Source organism: Halichoerus grypus, chromosome 5 (genome assembly GCF_964656455.1).
Source record: "Halichoerus grypus chromosome 5, mHalGry1.hap1.1, whole genome shotgun sequence".
Classification (NCBI taxonomy): domain Eukaryota; kingdom Metazoa; phylum Chordata; class Mammalia; order Carnivora; family Phocidae; genus Halichoerus; species Halichoerus grypus.
The window spans coordinates 52,345,088-52,357,563 of NC_135716.1; positions in this window are offsets into that span (position 1 = coordinate 52,345,088).

A 12,476-nucleotide genomic window follows, 5' to 3' on the forward strand; every position below is an offset into this window, starting at 1 on the left:
CCAAAACAGTGTTCTCATTTATAAAACATTTCACGTGAGCATTAAGTGAGGCATCCATGTAAATGCCCTAATAGACTTCCCCGCATAAATGCAAGAGATGCAGATGATGATGACGACACAGGCCTGATGGTTTCCAGAGGTACCTTCTCCTGCCCCACATTCCTGAAGGGGCTGTTCCTGCCCATGGGCTGACATGTGCCTCTTCCGTGCAGAGGAAGAGGAAATACAGCTCTGTTCATTTGGAGAAAGACCATCAGAGGTTTCCAAAAAGTCACAGAGCACCTTGAAAACAAAGATCAAAACAGCAACTTTGTGTCTATTCTTGAATAAATTCAGGTGTCTCTGACCTCACTGCTAAATTTGGGTAAAATAAGAAATAAGTCTCTGACTCTATGCATCAAATTTCATAGGGAAATTAAGCACATGGGTGCAGGTCCAGAGATGAAGCTGAATGACCTTCTAAGGAAAAGATCCCAGCCAGTGACCTTATCCCAGGGAGCTCTCCTGAGGGATGGCCCCACTGGCGCGGTATATGGACCAGCTGTTTTGTTTGTTTTGACCATCACACATTTCATACTTCCAAACCAGGGTTTCTGAGTGGCACTGATTTCCAGGTGTGCTGTCGGGCAAGAGGGAGAGAGGGCCTGAAATGAGGAACTGGGCATGCAAAGACCTGTGTTCGTCCAAATACTCCAGCCTTGCTGGGTCTCACTTTATCTGTAAAATTAGTAAGCTGTACTGAATGACCCACTCGATTTCTCACAGAGCTGCTGATCTGTGATTCCTAGGGCTTAAGGACTACATTGCTGTTTGCTAATAAATCATCCAATGTGACCCACTGTATTTTGATGGCTTTGCAAAGTAAGTAGTGAGGGGCGGACATGAGTAAAGCAAAGGCAGAAGGTCTGCAGAGGTTTGGCATTTGTGGGTGAAGATTAATACACTCAAAATCCTGCCCTCACATAGGAAGAGAATGCTACAAAATGATCATTTATTTGCTTATAATAGAGAGCCAGATTAGCACAAATTGGGAATGCATTAGCTGTTTAGGTTGTGAGTATGATTGTCGAGGAAAAAGAGCTTTAAAATGCTTTGGTGGGGGGGATCTAATTTGAAAGAAACAAATGGATTACATTTGCCTAATTTAGCAGTCAGTTAACTGTGACTCATCCTCCTCTCTCCGCGCATGTGACCAGGAGAGTAAATACAATACTGACAAGAAAATCTAGCCCTCACGTGGGCAGACGCCAGCCCTCTTCAGACTGAAGGCGCAGTGGAAATGCGCTTGTTTCCTGTTTCCTTCGCATAACCAAATTGCAGGGCCCGTGCCAGGGTTTATTATAGTGTCCTACGGGAAAGGGGCTGATTGCGAATTTCGAACTTACGAACTGCAAACATTGTGGTCAACACTGGTGCCTTCTACTTACTGCTTTTAGGCAGGCCTGAGTCTAAATGGATAGAGAGAAACAGACCCTGGTCTGCCTCCAATTCCTCTGAGGTGACCTGCCCACACTCTGGAAAATGTCCTTTGCCTTCCAGATTCCTTTCAGTGATAAGAACTTCAAGAAAGATGGGCACAGGTTCGCATCCCGGGTCGGCCTCTTATTATCTGTATGACTTTGGGAAAGTTACTGACACTCTTGTTGCCCAGCTGCTTCATCTAAAATGCAAATAAAAATCTACTCCTCTAGTACAATTGTTAAAACAAATGGTAATATTTTAAAATAATTTGCAGACATTGTATCCACTGGGTGAATACTGAAGAGATGGTAACTACACTTCAGGCATCATCAGCTAACATTCATTAGTATGAGTTGTAACTGAGAAAACAAAACAAAACAAAACATCCCTGTCTGGGCCAGGGACAGAAATACAAAGACGTGTACCCATATAGAGAAAAACCACCCTGCTCTGAGCAAGGTGGCAAGCAGGGGTTTTTGTTTATTCAAGGAGAAAATGTGGATCCACTTACTGTGTTTTGAACAAAAGAACTCCGAGGGGAGTTGATGTTGCTGAAGTTGAGCAAGAATGGGTAATGTACACAAGCACCAGGAAAGCATCTGTCTTGTGTTTGGGCCAAATATGGAAGCACACCAGTGAGCCCCTTCCTACCACGCTGGGGTGGTGGTGAGACTCTCAGTCTAATGAGAGAAGCAATTGTCTGTGGAGTTGCAATTGCTGGGAAGCGTGACCAAAGTTTGAGGTACTTACTACTCCTCTTTTCTCCTTCCCTTCCCTCCCGCCCCCAACCCACAAACCAAAAATACTTCTCCTTCTAGCCTCTTACAAAGTCTGATGTCTGGATAGTGATGATTTATTTGTTTGGGGCTCAAAGTATGAAATCTTCACGTGTCTTCTGTTAAAATGCAAATACCAATGGAACAGGTAACACCAAATCATTGTACAGAAAGGCACTTAAAGACTATCTAATGTAATGCCCTCCTTTTCCCAAACTCAGAAAGTGAAACCCAAAAGGGCTCAGTGACTTGTTTAAAGCTACACAATGAGGTGGTAGCAGCGATGGGAGAAGATCCTAATTTACCTTAGGCCCAAATATTCTTTGGGCTGCCTACTCAGAAGTATCGTCGGCTATGAATATTCTTGGAGGAAGGGAGTATGGATTGGCTTATCACACTGGCTTTCAAACTCACTCTGGGCCAGAGCAGTTGCTCTTTTACCTGATAGACATAGTATTCCCAAATCAAGAGTGTTCTATTTAACACGTATGGTTTTCTGGAATCCCCTTACAACCATGAAGACCTGGGGGACCATGGTCCTGCTGAAGAAAGTACAGAAGATGTTGCTATGTGGGTTGTGGTAAGAGGTGGAGAAAGAAATCCAGACCTCTTGGCTCTGGGGAGGGCAAGCTTAGTGCCCTTAGCTCCTGGATAGGGCCTGAGCAGTGGGGGCAACACCAGGTCCATGAGGATTTAGAAGCAGAGGAGAACAGGGAGGGGAATGAAAAGGAGAGAAAAGAGGTCCAGGAAGATGTTTTTTGCTACCTTTACATTATGCATTTCCTTGTATTTCTGTCTGGTCTCTTCGTAGTATGCAACAGAAAGGCACCCTGGCTGTGTTGCCTAAGGGGTCATTTATTGTAAAGACATGAAGAGCTCAGAGAATCAGCTGGAGGCTTCGAAACTGCAAATGTGAAGGGCAGCGTGAAAGCCAGGCCCCCAGACTCGCAGCAGGAGCCGCCCGGTCCCTGGGCCGCATTTCTACACGGACACCAACTGCGACCCATCCCTCCCCTCTTTGTGTCACTCCCACCTCAAAGACACAGAGGAGAGCCCTGATTGGTCAAATGAGGACACATGCTCACTCCCTGGCTGCTTGAGGGGAGCCTCTGGCCCCTAGGCTTCCCTAGGAGGAGGCAGGTGTTACCCTCCACCCAGGCCACACGATTTAGGGAAAAGGCAGTTTCCCAAAAGGAAATGGAGGCTATAGGGTAGAAAGGTTGGGCTCTGGACAAAACAAAAACAAAAACAAAACAAAACAAAAAAAAACCCAGCCATTACAGATTCTTTACCCTTGAGTCTGAATGAGAGATTTCATTTTTAGAACATGTTTCAAAAACTGATGATGTGGACCCTGACAGAGGACACTCCTGGGAGAGGTCAACGAAAGAGAGAACGATCCGAGCTCAATGACCTCCACCAGGAAGCAGGCCTACATCTTAGTTAATGGACAGGAGGACGATTCTGAACACCAAATGGCTTCTGTCCTATGATTCTGATCCCAAGCCTGGTCCCCCTACACTCAAAATGGAGTCTTACAGACAGCCCAGGGGCTGGAAATGAAAAGTGAAAGAGCTTTTTCTACATTTTTAGGAAGCACTAAAACAGTAGCTCTAGACACCAAAGCACCGGGACAGTTAAGGCTGGTGTGAGCTTCTTCCTCCTTTGCCACAGACCACTGTACGGTATGTGCCCCTGGGGGAGAGGGGCTCCGTGCAGACAGCAGTGCCCCACAAACAGGAGCAGCTCCCAGCTCATGTGTGAACCCTGCTTATGCAGTGAAGAGCATCAGCCATTGACATGTGAGTTATTATCATCAGTTAGATTCCTCATTCGATTCTGCAGCCTGAGGAGGAAAAATCCAACATGTTCTCCAAAGCAAACCCCCAAGAGGGATAAAAAGGGGGGGACTAGCTGGAGTGTTCAGGGCCTCCCTTTTCCCAGCTGAGTAATCTTGAGCAAGTTACAGAAAGTCTTTGAGATTTGGTTTCCTTGATTATATGGAAGTCATAACTCCATGGGTTAGTGCGATTAAATTCAATCAGACAAAAGGGTCATACGATAGTGCTCTCTACACGGAAGATAAGGATCTGAATAATAATCTCCACAAAATACTAACAATTCATTGAGAGCTTCCTCTGTGCAGGTACAGCCTACTCGTAGCTGGGCAATCAGACCTCCTGAGTTCAAATCCCGCACCTTCTGCTAAGTAGCTAGCTGTGGGGCCTGAGGCGTGTTTCCCAACCTCTCTGAGCTATCAGAATCCAGACCCAATCGTCTTATTTACCTCATAGGATTCTTAAGAAGATTAACTGAGATAAAACACATAAAGCAGATGGAACAATGCCTGGTAAACTCTCAATTAGTATGAGGCATTGTTGTTGCTATTAGGATCCTCATTTTCCACAATGCTATCTGCCCAATATGAGAAAAAGGACTGCGCTACCCTCACCTCCACATACTCCTTCCAATATTTGGCCGACAGAGTTAAAGCAGCAAGGGGTGACCGGAGATGCTGATACGGCAGAGGAGATATAGAAAAAAAGACAAGAGAAAATGAGGGAAAAGAGGAATAGGAGAAGAATGTTGTATCTGATCATAGTCATGCACGAGCATTTTCCAGCAAGCAAGCCCTAGAAGAGTTCTCTTAATGTGATTTCTTCTAAATCTGACTGATTTTAGGAAGCAAATATTTAATTAGCACTCCCTAAGCGTAAGGACTGCTACATGAGTATTATATGGGGTGGACATCCAGGCGATATTTAAAGAAGGGGAGTCTGATTTGGGGGAAAAGTGATTGCAGCTCAATGACTAATGAATGAATTAGAAATGTAGAGTGCTCCTGGAAAGCCGTCTGTATATTCCAGATGCCCCGAAGCTCCTGGTATCAAGACTGTTTACAAAATACTGTAAAACCTTGAGAGATGTATGTCTGAGGAAAAGGAAAACTGAAATATTAAAAGAGAAAGAAGCTTAAAAATAGCAAGATTACCAAAGCCAACTGCATGTATATTTTCAAGCTTTTAAGTAATGCGCGAAGGAGACATTTAGAATCAGACAATTGAATGAAGAGAAAAAAGTTCCAGACGATGGTAAAATTACTAAACATATAACAAATTCAAAAGGGAGAACACACAAAAAACATGTCATTTAGGAATACTTGGGTGTCTGTTGTCTTGAACATCTTTGAGATCAGCGAAGCAGAGAGATTCAAGTAGACAGCAGGGCTCAAAATCAACTCATCTCCATGAGCAGACTGATATTCAAAGAGGAATGGAGCAGAAGTCTTTGTTAATCATAATAAAGAATTTGCTGTATTCAAATGAAATCACAGCAAAGTGGAAGTACGCCAGGGCAACACCAGTTTTCCAAGCAGGAATAAAGGGAACGCTCAGAAATTACAGAGCCTTCATCTCAATGTCTGTAATTTGCAAAATAATGGAAACAATAGCAGGGTAAGTTTGCCAAATGCATTTACAAATGAGTATCATTCCCTTTAATCAAGCTAGAGATAACCAACAAGGCTGGATAGAGAATTGGGGGTTTGTGAAGTGCACGCTCTCTCTCTCTCTCTCTCTCTCTGTCTGCTCTCTCCCCCCCCCCTCTGATGGGGCTATGACACAATTAGTAATTACATATGACTTATTCTACTTTAATGTCCAGATGATTTTTACATAGCAGCTACTTCTAATGTGCCCATTATAAGAGAAAATAAAATAAAATGTAAAGCAAAGAAAAAAAAGTATTATGTGCTGTTCCCATTTTATGTTGTGTGCTACTACTATATATTCTTTTTACCTAATATCAAACTGTGGCATAGACCTAAAAGGGAATGTAAGAAATCTAAATAAATCATCCTCCTAGGACTGAAGTAAAACCGCCTGAGATGTATTTGTTCCTAAGGATCACCTCAGCAGGTTATTGTCTGTCCTCTCAGAGCCCACCCTTCTTAGAACATCCTTCTTTATTGACATTTTGCTGCAATTTAAGTGCATTTCCTATTGTCTCGCCTTCAATGAAGATCTAATAGCTTGAAGGGGTCTCCTAAAGCCAGAAAACCTGCCTTCGGTAACCACTGGCAGAATCCACAAATTCAGTCATTTTAGCAGACTCTTTTTGCATTGGTTTTATATTCACTCATCTAACTTGAATACTTAGCTCATAAGGAAAGAGCCCGGAGCTTCTAGGAATTAGAGAGAGAGAGAGAGAGAGAGAGAGAGAGAGATTGAGAGAGTGCTTCATAAACTCCCAATTCTCTATCCAGCCTTGTTGGTTATCTCTAGCTTGATTAAAGGGAATGATACTCATTTGTAAATGCATTCCAGGATCTGGTTCAAGTTGTGTCAGACCTGGGTTTAGTAGTATGACATGGGCAAGACACTTGAGTCTCTGGACTGCTGATGGGCACCTCCACTAATTTATGATCTCTCCAGTGGTTTCAATGCCAGTGAGTTCCACTTTGTAAGTTTCATTCTTCTGATGACCACAGCAGATATTAAAAAGCATTGCCCTCTCATGCCTCTTTTCTTGATTCTTCACCCTTGAAAATGGCCTTCTTTATATTTGAGTAATGGTGGCCATCAGGCTTAAAATTTGTAAGTTTTCCTTTACAGCAACCAACTGACAAACAAAAAAAACCTTTTTATATCCATTGCCATTCTTACAATTTTAGGGGAAGATGTATTCTTCCTTTCGTTGAAGATTAGTGTCTCCAACTGTATATTAGAATCCATTGCCTTCTGTCTCTCTGGGGACATCTCACTCTTCAGCTTCCGTTTCTTTTTTCTTTCTTTTTTTTTAAGGTTTTATATATTTATTTGTCAGAGAGAGAGAGCACAAGCAGGGGGAACTGCAGGCAGAGGGAGAAGCAGGCTCCCCGCTGAGCAAGGAGCCCGATGTGGGACTGGATTCCAGGACTCCGGGATCACGACCTGAGTGGAAGGCCGATGCTTAATCAACTGAGCCATTCAGGCAAACCTTCAGCTTCCCTTTCAACAGGAACCTTCCCCTCAATTTATAAACATGTTCGAGACTCCAACACATAAAACCCTTCCCCAAACCCAGTGCCCCCTTCTAGCTACTGACTTTTCTCTCTCCATGCCTTCAAAGTCAAGTGTATTGATGAAATAATCTCTACTCGTAACACCACTTCTTCACCAACCCGGTAATTGGTCTCCCATTCCCAACAATGCAGGGAAAGATACCCAAGCAAAGGCTTCCGACAATTTCTTAACTGCCAAATCCTTATCGAGCCTTTCCTGATCACTCTGTAGCAACTGATACTTTTACCCACGTTCTCCTCCTTTTGATTTTGAGATACTTTCTCCTATTTTATGTCTTTCCCTTATGAGATACTTTCTCCTATTTTATGTCTTTCCCTTAATCATTTTACTCTACTAATCCTGTGAAAGACCAACAGTCCTGTTTTGGGTTCTCCTATCTTGTTTGTTGAGGAGATTTCAACCTCTCCCTTGGTTCTGACACCTAGATTCCAGATTTCATACTTCATTTCAGTTCTTTCTCCTCCTGCTCCAGACATGTATATTCAACTTTCTCCTGAAAACTTCCATGTAAATGCTTCCTAACCTCCTCCAGCTTCAATGATGCCCCCTTCTCTGTCCTGTTCGTCCCATTGTTCCTATTCCTTCTATATTCTCTCTTGGCCTGAGGCAGAAACCTGGGATTAATTCTGGATGTTTTTCTGTGACATCCCCAACCCCACCCCCCAACACACACACATATCCAACTAGTCACCAAACCTTCAGATTCTTTCCTGAACCTTTCTCATGTCAAGCCTCCCCACTTCATCCCTACGGACTTGCCTTAGGTCCTCATCTTCCAAATGCTCTCCCCCTGTAGCCTGGCCTCCACATCACCAGTCCTCTCTGCTCCTGCCAGGGTGCACACACCATTCACATGTCTCTACTCCCTAGGGTCTTTTGTAGATGCACATCATTAAGATTTTATTTACTTGAGAAAGAGAGGGAGAGTGAGCACCAGTGGGGGAACAAGCAGAGGGAGAGGGAAAAGCAGGTTCCCTGCTGATCACAGAGCCCGACACGGGGCTCGATCCCAGGATGGACCCCAGGATCATGACCTGAGCCAAAGGGAGACGCTTAACCAACTGAGCCACTCAGGCGCCCCTGCATAACTCCTGATCAGAGTACACAAAGGCCTTCACAATCTCACCATCGCTGCCTTCCCACCACCACCATCACTTCACCTTCCAACAGTATCATTCTATGTTCTTTGTGCCCCAATCCCACTGCCTGGAATGCCTTCTGAAGCCCAGAGTAGGTGCCCCCTCTTCCAAGAAGACATCTATGATTATTGTGTGTGTGTGTGTGTGTGTGTGTTGTTGGGGGTGGGGGATATAATCACTCCCTTCTCTTTCCTGCCTGTGAGTCTTTCACATACAGGGTTGACTTGCCACTCTGCATCGTTAATATTTGCTGATATGTCTGTCTCCCCTCCTGGACTCTGAACTCCTTGGGGGTAGAGTCCAGGCATTTATCTTTGTGTTCCCTCTCACGGTGCCCATAGTATGTAACTGAATTGAGCTAAATTGAACTGAAGACAAGAAATATTCTGCAAAGTACTCAGGAATGTGAAGGGTTTCAGTTAATATGCCTGCCTCCTGCAAAAGATAGGAGCAGTTTGAGGTCTGGGGCTGCTTTTGTTTCTCCAGCACATATCACAGTGCCCAGTACACAAGTAATATGTTTGCCAGTGCATGGTGGCTCTTCTGCCTTAGGGTAATAGACTGCTCCCCGACCATGTGACTGTTTTAAAAAATCTATGTGTTTGGGGATGCCTGCGTGGCTGTCAATTAAGCATCTGCCTTTGGCTCAGGTCATGATCCCAGGGTCCTAGGTTTGAGTCCCGCATTGGGCTCCCTGCTCAGTGGGGAGCCTGCTTCTCCCTCTGCCTGCCCCTCCCCCTGCTTGTGCACACACGAACGCTCTATCTCTGTGACAAAAAAATAAAATCTCTAAAAAAATTAAAAAATAAAAATCTGTGTGTTTGATCAATGCATGGAACATGGGGATGGACAATCATGTATTAGTGAAAAACACATGAGGGGGTCTGGCCAGCCAATCCCCTTCCCTGAGAACTCTGGTGGTGAGTCACTAAAATCATGCATGATGCCCTCACATGCTCTTCCCCCCAAGCGGTGAGTCTCCGCTAACTCAGCAAGGAATTAATAAGGGTGGGGTGGGGGATACAGAGAGATTCTAGGCAAGCTCCTTTTTTTTTTTAAGTTTTATTTATTTATTTGACAGAGAGAGCACAAGTAGGCAGAGCATCAGGGAGAGGGAGAAGCAGGCTCCCTGCAGAGCAAGGAGCCCGATGTAGGGCTCGATCCCAGGACCCTGAGATCATGACTTGAGCCGAAGGCAGCCACTTAACCAACTGAGCCACCCAGGTGCCCCAATCTCTCTCTCTTCTAGGTCTTTGAAGTGGAAGATTAGGTAAAGTCTAATCTGGGTGCAGAGAGAACAAAGGATAATGCAGGTATGTGAAGGAGGCAGGGAAAGAATATGAGAAAACAGAGGGAGAGAAGAAAAATAGGGGGATAGGGAGAGGAGGAGGAGGGAGATAGAGGAAAGAAAGGGAGAGGGGGAGAGACAAAGGGAGGGGGGAGAGACAAAGGAGAGAGAGAGACAAAGAGAGAGGCAGAGACACAGAAGCTTTCAGGGCTAGGTTCCAGACTCTCCTGAGGCCCGCTGTTTTCCAGACTTCAGGTTCTATAAGCTACACGTGGCCTCCGGAAGAATTCTCCTCATCCACTTTGACTCTTGTCTACAGAGCAGCCAGAGTGGTTTTTTTTTTAACCAAATCTTTAATGGCCACACTGACTTTCTTTTAATCTCTCCAACTAGCTAGGTTCTCTCTGGCTACAGGGCCTTGAGTCTGACGTCCTCTTTCCCTGGAAGTGCCCCCACTCACCACCACTCAAGCCCTAAATTCTCTTTTCTAACACACAGTGGCAACTTTACATTTACTTACACGATTCGCTGATGGTCTATCTCCTCAAAAAGATCCTTTTTTTTGTAGTTACCCATCAATGTCATTCAAATAGCCCAGTGCGAAATACATAGTATACATTTGATGGTTTGTTGAAGGAAGGGAGAAACAAAATATCAGTCACCAGTTTTGCTGAGGTTTGAAATTTTCTGTTAAATCCCCCAAATCCCTCCCATGGCTCATCTCATGATTTCAGTTCTCCCATTGGAGTTCCTTCTTCCAGGTTCTTGAGCATCTTGTCCTCTGGGCATGTCAGTGTTCACACTTTGAGGTAGAGTCAAATCCTCCCAAAGGGTCTCTGTGGCGCTTAAGACATTAGGCACCAGCAGGTTTTGGGACGTGAGGAGCAAGAAATAAGGGAAAAGGCATCAAAGCAAACCTTCCCAAACTGTGTGAGAGAGAAAAATAAGAGGAAGAAAACCATAAAACACCAGATCAAAATTTGCATAATAAACAAACCACATGCTTCCCCAAGGAGCTTATAAATCTCTTTTCCATCAGCATACCAAAAGAGAGATGATTTCCTCCTCTTCCTCTCACACACAAAATACAGTGTGACTTGTGGTTTTGTTTTGTTTTGCATGGTCTTCTGGGAATTCCAGTCTCGTAGAATAAAGTGAGAAAAGTGTCTTCTACTTTCCACTAATCCACCAATGAGTCCCTGGCAGAGCACGGTCTGCCACAACTCCTGGGAAGCCCTCAGAGTGCGGAGGGAGTGCGAAAGAACAAGGAAGAAAGGAAAGCAAAGTCTGCTTTTATTTGGGTTCCATGAATTGACTCCGTGTACCTAACTGGGTCCCCATTCCCCTCTTCCTCACAAAATGGGATTTGGGGATTCAGGGGAAGCTTTCCCTGAAGTAGTAAAAATTCTTAGATAACCATATATGTCTTTTAATCTCAGTACAAGATAGCACATCCAAAGAAAACACTAAATTACTTGAAGACCTCCCACTGGGATCAAAGAATTCCCTTGTCTCCACATGAAAATGTTAAAATTCTCTCCCCACATCCTAAGAGCCTTCACGTTCTTTCCTTCCCAAAGAGGACACTTTGTCTCCTTACCCTGAGCCAACACCCTTCACCTGTATCTATTTACTACCCCTCTACTCCAATAAGCTTGCCTTTGATCAGCTTTAACGCATTTGTGATGATGATGATACAGTCCACTGCGCTCTGTGGGCCACGAGTGCTCATTTGTTTTGCAGTATGCCACTTGACATTTATTTATAATATTAATATTCTTAATTGTTCTCATGTGCTTATTTCTTTATTCAGTGCCTAAAGTCCTTAAGGGAAAGAATGTTTATACACACACATATGTACTTCCAATTCAATTAAATTCAGAAAGCATTTACTCTATTGTATCAATGCCCGGCACGTGGGTAAGTGCGTGGTATGTACAGAAAATATAGTGACTACAGAGAAAAACATTTTTTATTTTATTTATTTATTTTTTAAAGATTTTATTTATTTATTTGAGAAAGAGAGAGGAGCACACAAGCAGGGAGAGCGGCAGAAGCAAGCTCCCCGCTGAGCAGGGAGCCCGACCCGGGGCTCCATCCCAGGACCCTGGGATCATGACCTGAGCCGAAGGCAGACGCTTAACGGGCTGAGCCACTCAGGCACCTGAGAAAAACATTTTTTAAATAGATGTGACACTGTCCCTACCTTGGATATGTTTGTAGACACCTAGTTCTTTAGGAAACAAATTTTAAAAATATATATGTATATGTTAAAACATATGTATATGAGAAAACACACATATATAGGTTTTATATATATTCATACGCACAGGAAAATAGTTCAAATTATTTTAGTTGATATGTAAACGTATAGAATGCACAGATATTTGAACAAATAACAACAATACGGGATTATAAGAGTTGCAGAGGGAACCGAGAAACCTTGCAGGGACAACACTTGAGCTGAGCATAGAGAGATGAACTCCCCAAGAGGAGAAGGTGCAGGAAGGTCATCATAGGTAAGGGAAAAGAGGGTAACAGGAGATATAAAAAACCTGAGCTTCTCGAGAACACGGGAGAGTTGGATAGGACTTCTGATGCAGAGATACAATTTAGTGAGGGAAAGACTAAGAGATGGATCTGGAAAGAGACGTTGGGCTCTGTTAAGAAATTTGCTCCTTATCGTACAAGCAGAGAGCCTTGGAAGGTTTCTCATTAGAAATGAGAAGGAAGAAAATACGGTAGTCCC